General features: G+C 44.4%; 1 long non-coding RNA gene and 1 pseudogene across 1 annotated transcript in view; one reads left to right on the top strand and one right to left on the bottom strand.

The window, feature by feature from the left end:
• Nucleotides 1-4,956, top strand: part of LOC138858305 (uncharacterized) — a 7,560-nt gene extending 2,604 nt beyond the window's left edge. The window contains exon 2 of the long non-coding RNA XR_011397452.1: nucleotides 4,813-4,956. This is a non-coding gene — a long non-coding RNA (uncharacterized lncRNA). The remainder of the gene's footprint in view (nucleotides 1-4,812) is intronic.
• The window catches only part of LOC138858474 (large subunit ribosomal RNA), a 2,777-nt pseudogene continuing 24 nt past the window's right edge, over nucleotides 4,748-7,500 (bottom strand).

Here is a 7,500-nt window from a genome sequence, read left to right as displayed (position 1 = left end):
GTTCCTATTTTCCCCTATAAAGTTCCTCCATTCCTCTTCCTTGGTTTTGACTAGCATTTGTTTGTAATCCCTCATCACACAACTAAATTCATACCTAATCTGGGACAGCCCATCAGAGTTTGACTGTCTAGCGCGTTGAAAGTTTCGTCTAAATCGCCGGACAGCTCTCCTCATCATCGTTAGCTCTTTCGTCCACCACTTAAGTTTTCTCACTCTGAAGCTTTCGAACTTTCCGAGAACACTGTTGTTCACTTCCCACACTATATCGTATAGCCGAGAAATTTGCTCGTCCACCCCAAAGTCTTCAAACTCACTAAGCGGTATTTCTAATACCGCTTCCCTGACAGATCGTCCATATTGGTTCCAGTCGATACCAGAGGTACGCCATCGCCGCAATGGACTCTCATACGCCGAGGGAGGAGATTTAGGAATAACCATAATTTGAATCAAGTTATGGTCACTCAATCCCCACCCTCCCCTAATCTCCCACCTAACATTAAAGGTCCTATTTGCTGCCTCATTGATGAAGAACACATCGATGTCGCTCACACTCCCAGGCCCATCAAACGTATACCACTCGCTTGGCTCGTTTAATATGTGAAGACTATTTGCCTCCACCCATTCGCTTAATACCTCGCCTCTAGTGTGGCTTTGATATCCTGACGAATGTCGGGATACCTTACTAAACCACATAGAGGACGAGGCATTCGCATCCATTCCTAGGATAAGCGAGCTACTACTGGCAAGTAGCAGTAGCTTATCCATGTACAGCAGGTAAGGCTCTAGAGGTTCGCTGTATTTGCAATAAACACTAGCGACTACCAATCTACCGAACTCCCCCTCTATGGATACACAAACACCCAGCTGTGACGAATCCAGAACTACGCAGTCGTAGCTCGGATTATTCACAACTATTGCGGCATTTCTCCTAAGGTCTGTGAAGACCCTAAATCCTCCAGGGAGACCCCGAACCACACCATTAGTGGCGTAGGACTCCTGGAGTAATGCGATGCCGCACCCACCCTCTAGCATACAACCCCCTAACTCGCACATTACGGCATAACAACCCTGACAATTTAGCTGTAAAATCGTCCCCATTAGTGTCTGGAAAGGACACGCTCTACTATGCCACAGTAGACTGGACAAGCAGCTGACATCATAAGATGCCCAGCTGGTCTACCCTTAAATGCACAGTTGCGACAATGTGGTGCATTGACGCAACTAGCAGCTCTGTGGCCTTCCTGACCACACCTACGGCAGACATCGGACTTGGCCTTACATTGCGCCACTCGATGGTCAAAGCCCATGCACCGAAAACAGCCGGCAACAGGGCTGTCTGGTCGCACTCGGAAGGAAAACCACTTAATGTAGCACCTTCCCGCTTCTAAGGGTTCTCCGCAATTATGGTCATCAGGAGTGCCTCGTACTTCGAGGCAAGCTCCATAAGACCCCTCATCTCGGAAACCTCAATATTTTCCCCCCCGAAAACCAAAGCGCTAACCTCGGCTGTTACAGCTTTCATAGCTGCAACATGGGTGATAGCGCCACCCCCAACAACACCCCCCTTATTCGCAATACGCTCCCCTTTTTTACCTTTCGTCTTTTCTCCTTCACGCTTTTTGCCTCCTCCTGCCTCCTTCGCTGCTCCGGCTATGGGTTTCGACGCTCCCGTCTCGCTGGCGCTCTCGCACGACCTCCCCAACGGTGGAGTGCCCAGGCGAGCCTTTCTGCGCGGTGGGGGCTTCTCGACTTCCTTTTCGCCCGCCGATGACGCTGCCGTAATCATATCGGTTTCCGACTCCTCGCTCTCGGCGGGTGCCTTTGCTCCTCGCCTTCGTGGTGGAGACATTTTTCTCCTACCCTCGCGATCGCGTACCTACTACACAAGTACGTAACTCGCGATCCGACAAAGTTCGAAATCGGCACTCACGAACGCTTACCTGCACTACAACAATATTGTCAGTGGCCTTCAGGTTTCTTGCGGTCCACACAAAACCGGTGCCCGAACTGTTTGTGGACAATGCGGTCACTGTCTTTTGTTTTACACACACAAAACTTCACGCCAGGCAATAACACTGCCTATTGTTTGTAGCACACACCAGGCAAAAACACTGCCTATTGTTTGTAGCACACACCAGGCAAAAACACTGCCTATTGTTTTTAAGCAAACTTAAACGTGCCTAAATTGTCACTGGCCTTCGCACCAGGCAATAACACTGTCTATTGTTAGTTTTGTCACTGTACACTTGCACTATAATTTTTAAAGCAATTACCCGCGGTAATGCTTTATGTGTCTCTGGCCTTCGATTTAATTCGCGCCAGGCAATTGTATGTTTTCTATGGTTTCTGTTAACAGAAAAAATTCACTGTTTTCAACTGTCACTAAATTGTTTTATCAATGCGCGAACACGACCGTTCACTACGAGTGTCTGCAACAAAGTCGAGTAGATAGGGACAACTTTCGTTGTGGATTTACGTGAGTACCTGCCGGCGACGGCCTTACCTCACGGTGTTCAAAACACAACGGATCAATACAATGCGTTGATCAGCGCCCCAAACAAAACGAGCTTATGCAAGTATTTATTTGGATACCAGTGGCAGTGTGTCTGGGTCCACACTACCATCTTGGTATGATTCGAGACCGACCTAAAACCTCTTCCGTTTTCGGGTACGGCACCCAGTTACTTGTGTAACTTCTTCTTTTCGAACTGAAAATTCAGTTCTTCCAGCATTTAGGTTTAAACCACAGCCACCACGATACTCTCCAAAGGGCCGAACCCAATGAGCAGATTGAACAGAAGTCCAAGGGCTTTCTGCTCCCCGTGGTACCGGAAAGTCTCCGGTCAGACTGCGTAGCCTAAACTACTGCCAGTTGAGCTACCCATTACTCAAATGACTGGTGACATTTGTCGCTTGAACTTCAAATGTCTTTTTATTTGCTTTTTCATTTAAAGTGTTTCTAATATCAGTTCAAGCTGAGTATTATAGCACTATCACTCCATATACTATGCTGATATTACTGGGCAAAGAATATAATAACAGTCATAGTGCATATTGGCTTTTAGTCGCCTTTTACGACAGGCATGCCTTGCCGCGGGCATATTCTTTCCCCAAACCCGCAGGGGAAAGTAGATAGGGACAACGTCCGGTGTGTTTAACGTGAGTACCTGCCGTCGACGGCCTTATCTCACGGCGCTCAAAAGCACAGCGTATCAATACAATGCGTTGATCAGCGCCCCGAAAATGCTAGGCATTTTTCAGTACCGATTGGTAGTGTGGGATGGACACACTACACACCTTGGTAAGGTTCGAGGCCCATCTAAAACCTCTGCCGTACTTTGGGCCCGGCACCCGGTTGCAATGCAACTCCACATTGAACTGACAAAACGTCAGCTCTTCCGGCATTTGGGTATAAACCACAACCACCACGATACTCCCCGAAGGACCAGTCCGCACGAGCAGGTTGGAGCGAACTCCAAGGGCCCCTGCTCCCCGTGGTACCAGAATTAAGTCTCCGGTCAGACCTCGTAGCCGAAACTACTACCAGTTGAGCATCCATACTGCTCTGGACTGGTAACCAGGGGCTAGACCCCATTCACTCCACACAATCACTCATCTTACACACTAAAAGCTAACCCTAACCTTCAGTTAAACGCCTTCGCCGCTTAAATAACTCACGCGCAAACATTCCTAACTGTTCAGTATACTCATTGCTAGAAACTACATTACCTACACATAAACGTCCGTCTGTCCAACTAATCCCCACACCCCCAATATTCCTAATGTCTGAATACATCGGGCATTCTGCAATAACATGCACCCAATCCTCCATACGTGCCCCACACAAACACCCCGAACTATCAGAAAGGTGCCTCCGATACAAAAATGCATTCAGAGGCCCATGCCCCGTTAACAAAAATCCCAGACTCAAACAAAATCTGAAGTCTGGGTTACCCTCAACAAACGTTACATCCCGGATGTATTCATATGTCACCCGACCCTTAGGGCTATTTTCCCAACGGTCCTGCCACCTACGCCTAACCTTTAAATCCAGGAGCCTCTTGCTCTCTAGATAACCCACCCTCTCAACATCAATACCATCTGTCCAATCTGTCCGCAGCATAGAAACACTCAAGCCCCTTCTTAATCTGAATGTAACAGCACGCTGTATAACAATCAGATCAAGAGGGGGTGCACCCAACAACACTTGCATTGCATCCGTCGAAACAGTACGACAAACAGGCAAACATGCAAGCATCATGCAACGTTGCACCGAGAGGAGTTTTCGGCGACCAGAGACCGTCATCGCTGATTCCCACCATACAGCAGCCCCATAAGTGGCACAAGCCACAAACAAGCCACGATATATGGTGCGAACAGCACGGCGTCCAAGGCCCCAATCACTCCTCAAAATGCGTCGCACTTTGCCAACAATTGCCTGCAGCCGCTCACCCACACGCACCAAATGTGGGGTGAAACACATTCTTTCTCCTATAGTCAACCCCAGGTATTTAACTTCCTTCACATACCTGATGTTGACCCCATTCACCTTGACAATCGGTGGACGAACCGGCGACAATCTGCCCTTAAGCAGCATTGTAACCGTTTTGTCCACCGATATGTCAACCCCCACATCTAAACCCCAGCTATTTACAATTTCTAAAAATTGTCCCCCCGACCGTTCTAACTCAGACCGCGATCGACCCTCAACGAGAAGAAGAAGGTCGTCCGCATACGCACAACATTTACAGAGGGGCTCGAGCTGTCCAAGCAGAGAGTCCATCATAAGGTTCCAAAAGTAGATAGGGACAGAGGGAATCTCGTTAATCCATTCATGCGCGTCACTAATTAGATGACGAGGCATTTGGCTACCTTAAGAGAGTCATAGTTACTCCCGCCGTTTACCCGCGCTTACTTGAATTTCTTCACTTTGACATTCAGAGCACTGGGCAGAAATCACATTGTGTCAACACCCGTTAGGGCCATCACAATGCTTTGTTTTAATTAGACAGTCGGATTCCCCAAGTCCGTGCCAGTTCTGAATTGATTGTTAATTGATAATCGTTATAATTTAAAAAGTATCTATAGAATAATAAAACCTTTAGAAATTTTAGCAAGAAAGTTCCACAATTGGCTACGTAACTACTATCCGGGGAACAAGAATCGAAATTCTCTATTTACCCAGAACGAGTACATAAACCATGGTATTGCTTCCCAATTCAAGCCCGACTATCTCAATCTTCAGAGCCAATCCTTATCCCGAAGTTACGGATCTAATTTGCCGACTTCCCTTACCTACATTATTCTATCGACTAGAGACTCTTCACCTTGGAGACCAGTTGCGGATATTGGTACGGCCTGTTGAGAAGTTTGCGTAACCCCACCATAAATTTTCAAGGTCCGAGGAGAAAATATCGACACAACAGTAAATGTCATGCTCTTCTAGTCCATCTACCATATCTCTCTTCGAAAGACTTCCATGGTAGTACGACTATAAAACAGAAAAGAAAACTCTTCCGATACCTCTCGACGGCTTCTTTATGGTCGTTCCTGTTGCCAGGATGAGCACAAGGCCCATTTTTAATAACAAACGGATACTCAACAGGTTACGGAATTGGAACCGTATTCCCTTTCGTTCAAAATTATTCAAGTGTTTAATTACTATGGAATAAAAATTCATTCATTTCATTTCATTAAAACTTGAAAATTTTCGGCTTTCGCCTTGAACTTAGGACCGACTAACTCGTGATCAACCACTGTTCACACGAAACCCTTCTCCACTTCAGTCCTCCAAGGTCTCATTCGATTATTTGCTACTACCACCAAGATCTGTACCAATAGCGGCTCCATGCAGGCTTACGCCAAACACTTCTCAGCACACCATTGTACCCTCCTACTCACTAAAGTTTCAAAATTTATAATCCAACCGAAATTGTATTATAAATCATGTACTTTCGCGGTAATGTATAGGTATACAACTTAAGCGCCATCCATTTTAAGGGCTAGTTGCTTCGGCAGGTGAGTTGTTACACACTCCTTAGCGGATTACGACTTCCATGTCCACCGTCCTGCTGTTTTAAGCAACCAACGCCTTTCGTGGTATCTGCATGAGTTGTTATTTTAGGCACCGTAACATTACGTTTGGTTCATCCCACAGCGCCAGTTCTGCTTACCAAAAGTGGCCCACTGGGCACATTATATCATAACCTCAACCTTCATATCAAGAAAGGTGAGGTTCTTACCCATTTAAAGTTTGAGAATAGGTTAAGGTCGTTTCGATCCTAAGGCCTCTAATAATTCGCTTTACCAGATAAGATTATTTTACATAATTTTTAAATGCACCAGCTATCCTGAGGGAAACTTCGGAGGGAACCAGCTACTATATGGTTCGATTGGTCTTTCGCCCCTATACTCAATTCTGACAATCGATTTGCACGTCAGAACTGTTTCGGTCTTCCATCAGGGTTTCCCCTGACTTCAACCTGATCAAGTATAGTTCACCATCTTTCGGGTCACAGCATATATGCTCAAGGTACGCTCCAGTTAGAGGTATAAATAATAATAAATTATCATTATACATAACTATATGGAACGGCCAGGGATTGAATTAATAATGTAATACATTAAAAATTAATCCCATTATTAATACAGTTAAGTTAATTTCGCCATTAGGTTTAATATAACCCAATGACTTGCACATATGTTAGACTCCTTGGTCCGTGTTCCAAGACGGGTCCCGATGGTATCCTGAATCTTTCGCATTGTTAATCATATAAATGCATACAATTAATATTAAAATCAATGATAATAATATTATTGTAAAATTCAAAAGAATTTTAGCATTATATATAATAAAATCTATCAACACTTTATCAAATCATCAGTAATTATTCTATGTTAATAAGCTAAAAGCAAATTAATTTGAATAAACTTAAAAACCAATGATCTTTTGATAAATATTTTATTATGTTAATAGATTACAATGTCCTTATATGAAAAAAATGCACACTATTACTATAATATTTAAAATTAAATACTACAGTTATAATGATGAATTTTTCATAATGGATATTCAGGTTCATCGGGCTTAACCTCTAAGGAGTTTCACGTACTATTTAACTCTCTATTCAGAGTTCTTTTCAACTTTCCCTCACGGTACTTGTTTACTATCGGTCTCATGGTTATATTTAGTTTTAGATGGAGTTTACCACCCACTTAGTGCTGCACTATCAAGCAACACGACTCTTTGGAAATATCTTTCTAGTAATCATTAACGTTATACGGGCCTGGCACCCTCTATTGGTAAATGGCCTCATTTAAGAAGGACTTAAATCGTTAATTTCTCATACTAGATATTAAGATATTCCATACACTGCATCTCACATTTGCCATATAGACAAAGTGACTTAGTGCTGAACTATTTTCTTTTCGCTCGCCGCTACTAAGAAAATCCTTGTTAGTTTCTTTTCCTCCCCTCATTAATATGCTTAAATTCAGGGG

The sequence above is a fragment of the Bactrocera oleae genome, unplaced genomic scaffold (assembly GCF_042242935.1).
Source record: "Bactrocera oleae isolate idBacOlea1 unplaced genomic scaffold, idBacOlea1 ctg00000009.1, whole genome shotgun sequence".
NCBI classification, from domain to species: Eukaryota; Metazoa; Arthropoda; class Insecta; order Diptera; family Tephritidae; genus Bactrocera; species Bactrocera oleae.
The sequence above is the reverse complement of the archived record's forward strand: the minus strand, read 5'-3'. Positions and strand labels throughout refer to the sequence as shown.